Genomic DNA, 13,845 nt, shown 5'->3' with positions numbered 1-13,845 from the left:
TTCACCAGTGTCCATCCAGAAGCATTCATTGGTCTTAGAGGATTCCAAGTTCCATTTAATAAGAAGAATTGTCCAATATGACAAGGCAATCAGCAACCAAGTTAATTGCAGTTAAAAACACCCTGATTTGCCCTTTTAAAAAAAGGAGATCTGTATTTCTGTAAAGCAGAGGTCACAAATAGCCCATAGCCAAATCTGGCCCACAGCTGTGTGACCCACATAGTGTTTAGAGAACAATTGAGCCAACATTTACATTGGAGGAGATTTCACACAAACATTTGGGTTGCTGTCTCTGCCTGAGATAATAGATCTGCCACATTAGATTCACGCCTTGCAAAGGCACAGCTGGGATGACAGTCAACTGTCTTTTAAATGGACATATCCTCTTGCTTTTCCACAGTCTTCACTGTTCCCATGTACCCTCCCCCCCCCGCCCCAAATCAGATCACTTTACCCTTTCAAGTTGGCAGGCTAACCCCTGTTGGCAATGGTATTTCTTGGAGTAAACACACTGTAGGTATTTACCACTTTTGCAGGCATCTGAAGGATGCGATGGTTTGGAAACAAAGGTGATATGAGATTTGTTTTGTAAGATGCTGTCCAGCTTTAGGTTTGGAGCTGGAGAATTCTACATTTATGGTAGGACTAGTGGTCTGTTGCTTGCATCTACCTCTTTAAGCTTACAGGTGTCCCAGGTGGTCAAGAGCTCCCAGGGTATGGGAGGTAGAAGCAAAACCAGTTTGATGTCGCCATTGAGGAGTGATGAAGCTTGACCCCACTAGCCTCTCCTAACCTTCACTCCAGTGAGTGGAAAGCTGGGCTCCTCTTTGACCTTTTTCTAAGGCAGTGGGTCTCAAATTTGAGTTAACACTAGTATCACCTAGAGAACTTGATAATCACAAGATGGGCCTAAGTCCCCAATCTTCTCACTCAGTAGAACTAGAGTAGGAGTAGAGAAATCACCTTCCTAACTCTCAGATGATGCTGACGCTGCTGAACCTTGCCCAGACTTAGAGAACACTTGTGAGATTGTTTCAAAGGCTAAAGGTCTGTGTGTATGTGTGTGTGTGTGTGTGTGTGTGTGTTGATATACTGAAAACAGTCTCTTGATTTCCTTTCCAGAACATGTGTATTATACAAGGGCTAGCACATTAGCAAAGGCAGAGGAGAATGAACTCATGTGCAAGCAATACCTTGGAGAAGGTTCTGGCTTCCTCCTTATCAGTGTGTAAGATACACTTCTCAGGAAAAAAACAAAAGCAAAACCAAATACCATTGGGCGGCTTCTAATTCAGGATGATTACCTGACAGTGGATGAAATAACCTTTTTCTTAAAAGAAAAACAAGACAGCAACTGCAGGCCCACCTTCTGCTGGCTCTGATATCACTGAGCAGAGGTGGGGAGAGGAGCTTTGGAGGTGTGGGGGCTGAAAGTTACTCAGCACTCACTATGTGCTAGGTGCTGTGTTATAGGCTTACCCAACTATCTCACTTAATTCTCAAACCATGCCAGGAGATATTTATTATAGATATTTACAGTTTACAGTTGAGGGAACTGCTTCAGAGTTGATGAGTAAATTTCCTAAAGCCATACAGCTAGTGGATGATGGCCAAGATTTGAGCCAGGCTCACAGCTAGGGCTCTGAATCACTATCACACAGCCAGAATAGGGTGTGAAATGTAGGAATACCATGTAGAAATTACAGGAAAGGGTAACTTCTTTTGCTCCATTGTGTCTTTAGCTTTTTCTGCTGCAAAATGGAAATAATACCACTTCCTGGACTGTTATAAGAAACAAATTGGGTAAAGTCTGTATATCATCTGATGCCTCCTTGTCTCAATGTAATGCTAATATGCTTCCTTCTTCCATCACTGTGTCTCATGGAGTCCTCAGTGATTTGCCCTATCCATTAAATATTCCCTCATTCAGCATTTATTGTGCACCTATTATGTGTGCTGTGAACACTTGGACATGGTCCCTTCAGTGTGGACACAGGGAGGAGCTGCAGGGTGATGACCTAATTCAAGTCTTCCAGGGCCCTCAAGTTCAACAGGCCCCCCCAGCTATGGCTTTTCTCTCTAAGAGCCCTATTTTGGTTGACAATGCCATCCACCATTTTGATGTTTTTTTGAGCCAATAGCCTGCTGATCCCCATGCATGTATCACTTTCAGACAACAGCAGGCTCCAGGTCCTAGGGGTCTAGCTGGGGGAATCCCTTGAATCCTGATGACTCATCTAATTCAGGCCACCCTTCTCTCCACTGCTGGATCCTCTCTGTCTCCTAAGGCCTTTGCCTCTTTTTACACCTATATTGATCCTCCCAATAGTCTCCATGTGACTGGCTGAATGACTATTCTAAAAGCACCTAAGCCTTGCCATTGCCACTTCCAGCTCCAGGTTCTGCAACATCCCTCCCTGCCCTCAGGCCTCTGTCTAGTCTTGGGGACATCTAGCCACTGGGATGCCTGGCCTGCCACTTCTCCTGGCCTCCTGGAAACATCCTTTTCTCATTCTTCAGCAACCTCAACCCCTTGGACCCTCTCCTCTTACTCCATTGGCTTGTGCCTCCATGGATTTGCTTGGGGAGCTCCCTCTGCTGGGAGTGCCTCAGCCACCTCTTCACTTGGCTCAGTCTTACTCACCCTTTCTAACCCAGCTCAGCAACCTGCTTTCTCAGGAAGCCTTTCCCGCTCCCCAATTTGGAGCAAGTTCCTTTTCTGTGCTCTCAGAGTCCTTGCTCACTATCCTATAAGGCTCCTATCTGCAGCTGTCTCTTCTACCAGATTGGAAGCTCCAGACATGTTTTAATTTTTGCATTCAAGTTGTGAGCAACCAGCCACGGCCAGGGTCCTTCAGAGCTGGAAGCATGGAAATGGGCCAGGGAGCTGGGTGTGGTGGTTGGAGTTCTCCTAGAGTGTGTGGAAGCAAGGTCCAGAGCCCTCATATTTGCAGCCTCATGCACCTGTGAATAGTACAGCTCTGCATGAAGGATCACTTGGGTACCCTTTGGAGCCTCAGGGCTTGGAGGCTTAAATAGCTACAGAAGAAATCAGCATCTTTATTTTGAGAGCTTTCTCTCTGACATTTCTCCCCATAAATGCCACTTCTTACTGAGCCACATGGAGATACATGTCCAGGAGGGCTTGACCTATTCAGAGTCCTGCTTATCCATCAGAGGGAGGCCAAGTTGATCCAAGTTCCCAGCTGGGGACCTTTGGACTGCAGTGACATCAGCTTAGATCCAGGACCATCCTACCCTGCCTGCTTGCTGGTGATCTCCTCCCCCTGGCTTTGTCTGTTCACACAGACAAACCATTCATTAAGCTAGGACCTTCATTCCCTGGGCCCCTTCCTCCAGCTCCTCTTCCCATCAGACATCTGAACTGTCCCTTTGTGGCTCAGTGAAGAAGCTGGTGACAGCACTGTGAAGGATCAGGGTCGAAGGCAGCTGAGAATGGCCTATGACATGGTCCTCAGTGGGGATTCCTGGTTCCTCATCTCTGCTGTGGGCTCTAGAAACTCTGAGAAAGAGCTGAGGGCTTGCTTCTTTTCAGAGAACTGGGTTTTAAGTCTCCACAATGCAGGAAAGACAGCCCCAGGACTCCTTGTAGGGAGCCAGCCAGGGTCATGGGAATGAACTCTCTATTTCTTGAAAGAGTAATTTCTTTCTCTCTGAAAGCAGCTCCCTGCTGGTTTGTATCCTGTTAAAAGGAGCAAAGATGACACCTATTGTAGAGTGAATCAGCTTTTAACTACAATTTCTCTTAATCTGTCTGATGCTTTATCAACCTGTGGGCTGGTTCTGGGGTGGGGGTGGGCAAGAAAGACAGGTAACACACTCCCTCTTTACAGGTGAGGAAACGGAAGCACAGAGGGATTAAGGGTCATCAATGAGGTTGTCATCTATAATATCTTCCAAGGCTTGGCAGCTTGCAGGCCATTTGCATGCATTCTTGTAATAAGAGTGCAAGGTAAATAAGGGAAATGTGAATAACAATGTTGACAGCCACTGTTGTTACAGGCTTGTCTGTGCGGGCACTATTCCACATGACTATTAGATCTCATTGGACAGTGACTCTGTGGTAGGTGCTATTATGCCCTACTTGTCTATGACTTAACTGAGTCTCAGATAAATGAAGCAAGTTGTCTGTGTGACACACCAGGTCAGCGTCAGAACCAGGATAAGAACTCAGGCTACCAGGTCTTCAGTGTAAAACTCTCTCCACTACCCATCTGAGGCCATGTGCTCAAGTCTCCTTCTAGAATTTTCTCTGGAACTTTCTTAGTCTTTGAATATGAGCAGGGACCTCAGTTATATAAGAAAGAGGACCCCTTTCCAATTCCTGCCAACCTGGGGAAGCAGGTTGATGGTGCCTGAGACAGGAAGGTTCAGAAAATCCCAAAATGTGGACAAAACTCACTCCCAAATGTAGTAATGTCCCCATTGACCATTCTGATCTGGGGAATATTTTAGGTTGTTTTTGTTTGTTTGTTTGTTTTTGTTTCTTTAAGGGCCCCATCTGCAGCAGGCATATGGAGGTTCCCAGGCTAGGGGTTGAAATGCACCTACAGCTGCCTGCCTATGCCACAGACACAGCAATGGGGGATCCCAGCCATGTCTGTGAACTACACCACAGGGAAACACCAGATCCTTAACCCACTGAGCGAGGCCAGGAATCAAACCCACATCCTCATGGATCCTATTTAGGATTGTTAACTGCTGAGCCTTGAAGGGAACTCTGGGAGTATTTTAGTTTTTCACCTTCTGGTTCCCATATTTTGTTTCTGGGAATTAACAATTTGTGATGATTTAAGCCAGTCAGGTTAATACAACTTCACTTTTAACTCAAGTTTCAGAATTTTCTACTGAGATGTAATATTATCCTAAGCTTATAAATGAGGATTTTGAGATGCAGAGGAGTCAAATGATATGCTTCAGGTCACACAGCCTGTTAAGTCTGTAAGTTACATAGCAGGGATTTGAGTCTCAGCCTGGATGACCTCAAAGCCCCCCAAATTATCTACTTTATAGCATACTATGGAGGAGCCAAGAAGCCCAAAGGCAGATTATGGCTACACTCTCCAGCACCTTTGAGCAAGTTAGGAAAAAAGTGTCTTCATGAGGCACAAGGAATTAGAAAAAAGAATCAATTCCAGGCACAACCCTGGGTCATGTGGCAAAGGGGGCCAAGCCTGGTGGGATGGCAAAGACATCCCTTTCTTGAGGCACAGTGCTATCCTGAGGGATGGGCTGGGTTTCGGCACCAGTGATGCTCCTGGCACTGATCATTGTCTCTGAACTGGATGGGATAGTTCCTTCTAAAGCCCTAGCTGGTGGTGGTCAGAGATGAACCACACAGCCTGGAAGGATGCCCTCTGGATATCTATTCTGCTGACACTTTGGTCCATAATAGCTCGAGTGCTGGACACGCTGTCAAGTCCTGAGCCTCACTTACCCCATCTACATAAGGGGTGTATGGATGGTTGAGCTTGGCCTGATCAGCTCAGGGAAGTGATGCCCGTCCAAATCAGGAAAAGAACTTGCTTGATCAGTTGGTCAGCTCAGGGAAGTAATTCTGGTCTTTGAGGGTTACCTCCTAGTCCTGGTTGATTAAACTTTGTTGCTTATTGTAAGAAAAAAAAAAAAAGGGAAAAGAAAAAGAAAGAAAAAAGAAATCTCCTTACATTCAGGTATGTAGCCATCCAGGTAATGTAGCAAAAAGCATGTGCTCCGTGAAGGCCTGGATTTGAATTCCACCTCTGCTCCTTCCAAGTCCTCAACCAGGAATAAACCATACAACCCTCTGTGCTTCTGTTTCCCTCTGAGGGTTGTTGTAAGGATTAAATAAGACATCGCTTGTAATGTGTGTGCATAGTGCCAGCCTTACCAGTTCTCAGTTTGTCAGTAATACTAGGAGAGTTGCCTGAAGGCTCTTCTCAAATAAGTCACCAATGCTTTGTCAGTGAGCCTGCCTCCCAGGTTCTCTTTTCATCAGCAGCTTTGGCATGGTAATCAGAGGCCCACAAGGATCTAATTAGAGATGGATAAACAAATCAGGGAAAGAACAAGACACTCATTATTGGCAAGTGCACCCAAGATAAAGATATTGTGAGTCTCAGTTCTCTTCTGTAGGTACAAAGCACAGGTGGAAGTATCCCAGAAATAGGAGTTTTTCTTCCCCCTACCCCATGGGAAGCTTCTATTCTCATCCTTAGAGCTCTCCCTGATCCCTTAGCATCCCTTAAATTCCAAGTTCTATTTGAAGACATTTTTGCATGCATCAAACACCTACTTCCTCATTCGTTTGCTAATTCATTTGATTGTTTATGCAATTAGGACATGAGCCCCTCTATGTGCAAGGTATGGTAGCTGGCATGTGCGTGTGGGGCTGTTCATGGGTGAGGACTCTGGTTTCTCTATTTCCTTGTCACTTTTGGCTCCTGGACATCTTGGGCAGAACATCCCATTCTGTTTCTGCACGCAGTTCAAATGTTGGCTCATGCTCACCACTGCTCTGTATCTCCCCTAACTCCTGGAATAACTTCTACACATGGCTGAGGATGACTAGAAGAGGTTTGTAAGGGGAGTGACCACCTTTCTGGCCACATTTGCTGTGCAGGAAGTGGCAGGGGCCTCAAGGTGAAAATAGAGGGCAGGCAGGCACAGGAGTCAGCAAGGCAATGGTAGGGATTCAGACCCAAGGATCCCTGGACTGGTGATGGGGGGTGGGGTGTGTATTGGCTTGGCTCTCAGGATTGAGTTTGCCATCCCCTCCCCAGATGTTAGCACTTCTCCAGGCTGGGGAGGCTTTAGAGCAGCTGCTCATACAGCTCTGTGTGTTCCCTGTCTGTGCAAGAAGGAGAAAGGAAAAGACCCACAAAAACAGAAACAGCTGGTGAAGGAAGCCAGCTCAGCAATAAAGGCATCACTGAAGCAATCAATAGACTTGACCCTCAAGGAACATTAAACCATCTTGACAGCAACCATTTTGTACTGCAAAATACAGAGAGATAGTGGAGAGAGGGCAGCTCCAGGAGGGGCCTAGGGCTAGGTGGGTGGAGAATTCCTGCATATCATCAGGGTTTTTAATTAATAATTACCTTGTGGGGGAGAGTCCCAAGGACAGAGGCAGGTGGAGAAAGGCCATTTGGGAAAGTCCAGGAAAGCAGTAGTATGATGCAGTAATAACTAGCCCAGGATGAAATCTCATTTCATTGTGAAAATTTCCATGGAAGTGGGCCCCTTGCAGTCCCAGCTTTGCTTCTGTTCACAGCAGAAAACACCTGGTTTGAATTCCCACTCTACACTTAGAGCTGTGATCCTGAGCAAATTATTTACTATCTCTAGAACTTCAGTTTCTATATCTGCAAAACAGGGGTGGTTTTAGCTGTGCAGGCTTAGACACAATGTATATAAAATGTTTTGCACAGTACCTGGCAGGGGATAGACAAGGCTAAGTAAAATATAGCTATTATACTTTTTGGGAGACTATAGTGGTGGTGGTGGTGGTATTGATGTAACACTAGGAAAAAGGAAATCCCATAGTTGCTGTTGCATAAAACAATATTAATCTGTTTCCTGCACGTATAACAGCCCAATGCTGGGTTGGAGGCCAGAGGATGGTTTTCTTCCACATATTGATTCAGGGACCCAGGTTCTTTCCATCTTTTTGCTCTGCTATCCACCAAGACTTCAGAATCCACAGTCAGCAGAGGGAAAAGAGAGTGGAAAAAGTGCCCCACTTCTTGAAAGTCCTGGCTTTGATGTAATCTATGGTATTCCTGCTCATAGCATATTGATAAGAATCAGTCATGTGGCCATCCCTGGTGACAAGGAGAGAGCTTCACCAGTGACCGACTGGGAGCACACTTCCTGGGCTAACTTCACAAGGTTGAAGTAGATACATGAAGGTTTGGTGGACAGTTAGTTTTCTGTGCTCTAGTGGCATTGGATGATTGATAGTTTGGGATGATACGGATGTCTTAGGACAGAACTCATCCTAGCCAGGTCAGTTACTCAGTAGAATGGGCAGGGATAGCTAATCAATTCCATAGAGTCTTGCTGCTCAGAGTGGCCCTACAGCACTGGCATCACTCAGGAGCTTGCCTGATATGGAAAATTTCAGGCCATAGCCCAAACCTCAGGAGTCAGAATCTGCATTTACAATCCACCCTGTCCCATTCTGTGCAGTACAGATTATGATTTAGGAGGGCCGCGACTGGGCCTGGGATTCTCATAGTTTCTAACAACTTCTCAGATGATGCAGCTGTTTCTAGTTCAGGGACTATCCTATGAGTAGCAAATATGCAGGATGCCAACTTCAGAAACTCAGCTTCTCCATGAACACAAAGAGATTTTTTCAGTGGCTGTGTGGAAATGGGGAGGCCTCTCATTTTCCATTTCTCATGTAGATGACAGTCATCCACTCCACATGGGTATCGTTTCTCTAAGATGAGGGTTAAGTAGCGTCCCACGCTCTTGTTTTGTCTGAGAAAGGAGGTGATTGAGAGGCAACCCACAGGAACCCTATAGCTGAGTGTTAACTAAGACCTGGTGGCTGAGCAGAGAGACATTCTTTTCATATGTGTGGTCAGAATCCATTTCCACTGGACACACATCTCTGTCAAGCTGAGATTTACTTGCAATTGTCTGCAGTGATCAGGCTTAGTTAACGAAGCCTGGGCTAGAGTTACACAGGTAATCACCCTCATCCCTCCTCTCACCCCCCTGCCCCCATGACAGTTCATTCTTTTGGAAAAATTCATTAACCTACAGTAACACTTTTCACTGGTGACAACTCTTAAATAAAAGCACCCTGGCATTTCTTACTTCTCACAGACTATTCTTGCAGTTCTCCAAGAATCACACACATTGCAGAAGAACAAAAAATAGCCTTGACTTGGGATCAGTGCTCCTCTTGTAAAAGCACTGAACTGAAGCTCTGTGCTTACCTAAAAATGATTCTGGTCTGTATTACAAACTGTTGGCCAAGACATCTCAGAAACTGTAGCATGGAGGGTGGGAAGGGATGCCATGTACACTGATCACCTGCTATGTGCTGTGTGCTTTTACTTTGCAAATGTAGCTCCTTAATCTTTGAAAGTACCCACAAATAGGGAGGGAATGTGTATTTATTAAAATCTATTAGGTGCTCTGCTTTATGCTAGGCATTGTCTGTTATGTTTGCCATCTAATTTAACCTATTTGCAACCCAAAGATTGGAATTATTGTTAGCATTTTATAGATGAAGAAGGTGAGGGTTGGGGAGAGATTTAGTAAACTCCAGAGCCAGGATTTAAATTCAACACCTCACACACTGAAGCTCACACTCTTTCAACTTAATTGCAAGGTCACTATCAGTGGGAGCCAAGTGGTGGATTTTTAGAGGGGAAGGTTGCTCTTCTGTAGTTCCCAGGTCCATGAAATTGCTCAAATTGGGAGCCAAGGTTAGTCTAGTAGGGAAGCTAAGAGTGTGAGTTTTGAGTCAGACCCATTTGTTTTTAATTCTCAACTCAACTGGGAGTTATAATCAAATTACTTAACCTCTCAGAGGCTCAGTTTCCTCAACTGTAAAATGGGGATAAAAATAGTACTAGCCTCAGAAGAATAACTTGAGAAATAATGAAACAATGATATGTTTTAGTGTGACTCCATATACATTAACAAATGTGTTTAGTCAATGATAACTATCATTACTGATCTTAATGTGGGTAGAATCAAGGTCCTTTTGGCCAAACAAGACAGACATCACTCACCTCAGATCATTGAAGTTAGGGTGGGGCTATTGCAAAACTGAGAAGAGCAGCCCGACTGGAAAGTTAGACATGGAGGTCCCTTTCTCCATCTTCCCTGAGCCCACATGTCATCCTCACTCTTCTCCTCTTGTTGGATTTGGGTCTTCTTTCTCTTGACCAGAGTACTCTCTTCACTTCTTTTGCTGAACTCCAAATAAGGCTTCCTAAGCTCTGAGTCTGTATACCATTTTATCCCAAGCACCTGCCATTTACTATAGACTTGTAGATTCCCAGGACTTAACTTAAAATTAATGAGAGAGGATCTTTTTCGTTGAAGGCCAGCACACAGATAGACATCTACAGTCTGGGGTCTGTTGGCTATGCCGAATGGCATTTTCTCTCTGTTCTAGGGACAAGCTCTCTGTAAGCTCGATGGGTGAGGTAAGATAAACAACCAAGTATGTCTAGGTATGTCTAGAATAGCAATTTGGATTATTTCTTTCAATATGTTTTAGCATTTCCTATTATTTTTTTAGGGCCTCACCTGAAACATAGGGAAGTTCCCAGAGTAGGGGTCAAATCAGAGCTGCAGTGCTGGCCTCTGCTGCAGCCACAGCAACGTGGGATCCGAGCTACATCTGCAACCTACACCACAGCTCACAGCAATGCCAGATCCTCAACCCACTGAGTGAGGCCAGGGATCGAACCTGCGTCATCCTGTATACTAGTTGGATTTGTTACTGCTGAGTCACAATGGGAACTCCTAGAATTTCCTATTTTCTCTCTTCCTGTCCTTCAACTCATTCTTCATTTGGGCACAGGTAATTAAGTGCCTTATTAGGAGATAAGAATTTGAAATTTAAGAATCTGAGGTGATGAAAACCATTTCCTCAAAAATGAAAAATTAAAAAAAAAAAAGCAGTGGAGAAGGATAGTTTAATGTGTTTGGGCCTGTTAAAAGAAAGTCTGTCCTGTGCTTCAATCCTTAAGTGACCTCTTTGGGACTTTAGCATCTACATTGTGTGGGCAGAACTTGATAGGTGTTTCTCTGTTTCTGTCTCTTATGCCTTTAACTGCCTTTCTGTCTCTTATGCCTTTCTGTCTCTTATGCCTTTCTGTCTCTTATGCCTTTAACTGCTGCTATTTTTCATTAAAGAATAATTTTCTTGGAGAAAATTACTTTCTCAACAATTTGCTATTTTCATGGCCTAAAAGTCATTGGCAAGTTATAGAGCCAGGATTTTGTCTTTTTGTTTTAGGGCCTAATTCACTAGAAATTATGAGCAAACCAACCTAGCTCATTGAAGAAGCTCACAAATAAATTCCCAAAACTCTGATAGGGTCAGTAACTCATCTGTGACACAGTCATTATAAACATCGAATGGAAGTTTAAGCAGATGGCTTGGGGCTTGAAGAATCCAGATGAACCTAGAATCTGTCCTTATGCTTAGGGTGGGTTGGGGCTGGGAACAGATCAGGACTCATTGTAGAGTTTTCAGGACTTGTAAACAATCATTTATTTATTCATTCATATATTTAATCAAAATTATTTACTGAATAGTTATGGTGAGCCAGTAGCAGAGAGAGTAATGCTCACAAAATATGTTGATGGGCTCCATATTTCCTAGACCTTTTGCTGTTAGTTGGGGTTGGAGATTCCTCTTGGCCAAGGGTCAATGAGTGGCATGTCCCTTGAGGGCCAAAATATTCAGTTGATACACGACCCTTCTGAATATGAGTAGCTCCAGTGATTGAGGATCTAGATTTTCCAGATTGTGCAGCTACAATAGAATGGTGGATCCTCTCACTCCCTGGGTCCCTGAATGACTATGTGGAGCAGAGTTCCTACCAACTCATGACGGGCATGTAGCCTGAGTAATACAGAAATAGGCCTTTATAGTATTATACCTCTGACTTTTGAAGTTTGAAGATTTGGTTTTGAGGCCTCACCTAGTCTCTCCTGTGTAATTCAGCTAGGCATTGTATTAAATGATGAAATCCAACTATGAATAAAATATAGTTTCTGTGGAGTTGTAGTCTAGTCAGGGAGATATAAATTATTTAAACCATCATGCAAATAAACAATTAAAACTTTGAAAGTGATTCAGAGACTGTCGAGTGTGTATGATGAAATGTTCATAGCTCTCTTTACGGACCATGAGCTACAACCTTGGCATGACCTTCTGTCATTATCATAAATCAGTAATGAAAAAGTCCTCTTCATATTGCTATAAAGATATACCTGCAAAAAGTGAATTCAACCTGACTCTTGGGATATAATGATAGTGCTCGGGGTGTGGGGGTGGGGGGAAACTCATGAGAAGGCTTATTTTTTCTTTTTTTTTTTGTCTTTTGTTGTTGTTATTGTTGTTGCTATTTCTTGGGCCGCTCCCGCAGCATATGGAGGTTCCCAGGCTAGGGGTTGAATCGGAGCTGTAGCCACTGACCTACGCCAGAGCCACAGCAACGCGGGATCCGAGCCGCGTCTGCAACCTACACTACAGCTCACGGCAACGCCAGATCGTTAACCCACTGAGCAAGGGCAGGGACCGAACCCGCAACCTCATGGTTCCTAGTCGGATTCGTTAACCACTGCGCCACGACGGGAACTCCGGCTTACTTTTTCTGAAGTAATAATTGTGGTAAGAATCATGATAATAATAGCGATAACTAATATGTCCAACTAGGTGAACAATCAAGGTAAATCTTTGTTCTCATTGAACTTATCGACTAGTAGCTAGGTTTTACTCCTGAGAAACCTGGCTTGGAGAATTCAAGGGAATTATAACCAGGAGAGGGAGAAGAAGGGTATCAAGTGAATCAAGTGACAGAAGTACAGATAATGGCTTCTGGGGCCTGTCCTTGTAGCTTGGGACAATCTCAAGAGGAGGGTAAGCTGTTAGGCACATACCCCAAGAGGACTGGCTGTTTTTTAAAGTTATGGCTGTTCACATGAGCTCAATTATTCTATGCAGCTGCCAAACCCATTACTGGTCTGTATATATTTAGTTAGTTCATTGAGAAGGGGTCTGGCTGACAAATTGTACAATCTCTCTTGAGATATATAGCTGGACATGTGGATGTGGAGAGTGATAACACTTGCGGGATGATGGGTGTTATGTAGCCCCTCTGAGCTCCTTGATGAGGATAACTCAGACTTGTCCCCTTCAGTGCTTAGCCCAGTGCCTAGTACTTATAGGTGTTCAGTAAATGCTTCATGGCAGAATATAAGGCATTGTGCTTATAAAGTGCTTATAGGAAAAGGCAGGTATTGAATTCTTTTTACAATATTCTTCTTTCATTAATCTGATGTGTCCTATTGATTCACCTTGATAGGATACTGTGATGATTTATTTTATGTGTCAACTTGGCTGGGACATCATGTTCACATATGTGGTTAAACATAATTCTGCGTGTTTCTTTGGCAGTGTTTTTGGATGAGACTCACATTTAAATTGGTGAACTTTGAATAAAGCAGATTGCCCTCCTCATTGTGGGTGGGATTTATCCAACCAGTTGAAAACCTGAACAAAACAAATGACTTCCTTTGAGCAAAAGGGAATTATGCAACAGACAGCTTCCAGATTCGGGTTGCATATTACCACTTCTGTGTGTCTCTAGCCTGTTGGCCCATCCTGCAGATTTTGAAGTTGTCAGCCTCCATAAAATGCATGAATAAGTTGATTAAAATAAATTTTCTATGTATGTACACACTTCATCCATTGGTTCTGGTTCTCTGGGGAACACTTATTAGTACAATTACTCATTTATTTAAGTCCAAACTCCCACTTTTATTTATTTAATACCTACTATATGCCAGATACTGTTAGGGAAACAAGAAAGGATAAGCTATATTATCTGCCTTCAAACTCTTTATTCATTCATTGTTTACTTAGAGGTATGTATTTATTTATTTCCTGCTGTACAGCATGGGGATCGAGTTACTCTTACATGTATACATTTTTTTCCCCACCCTTTGTTCTGTTGCAATATGAGTATCTAGACATAGTTCTCAATGCTACTCAGCAGGATCTCCTTGTAAATCTATTCTAAGTTGTATCTGATAACCCCAAGCTCCTGATCCCTCCCACCCACTCCCTCTCCCTTC

The sequence above is a fragment of the Phacochoerus africanus genome, chromosome 15 (assembly GCF_016906955.1).
Source record: "Phacochoerus africanus isolate WHEZ1 chromosome 15, ROS_Pafr_v1, whole genome shotgun sequence".
NCBI classification, from domain to species: Eukaryota; Metazoa; Chordata; class Mammalia; order Artiodactyla; family Suidae; genus Phacochoerus; species Phacochoerus africanus.
This window is presented reverse-complemented; position numbering follows the sequence as displayed.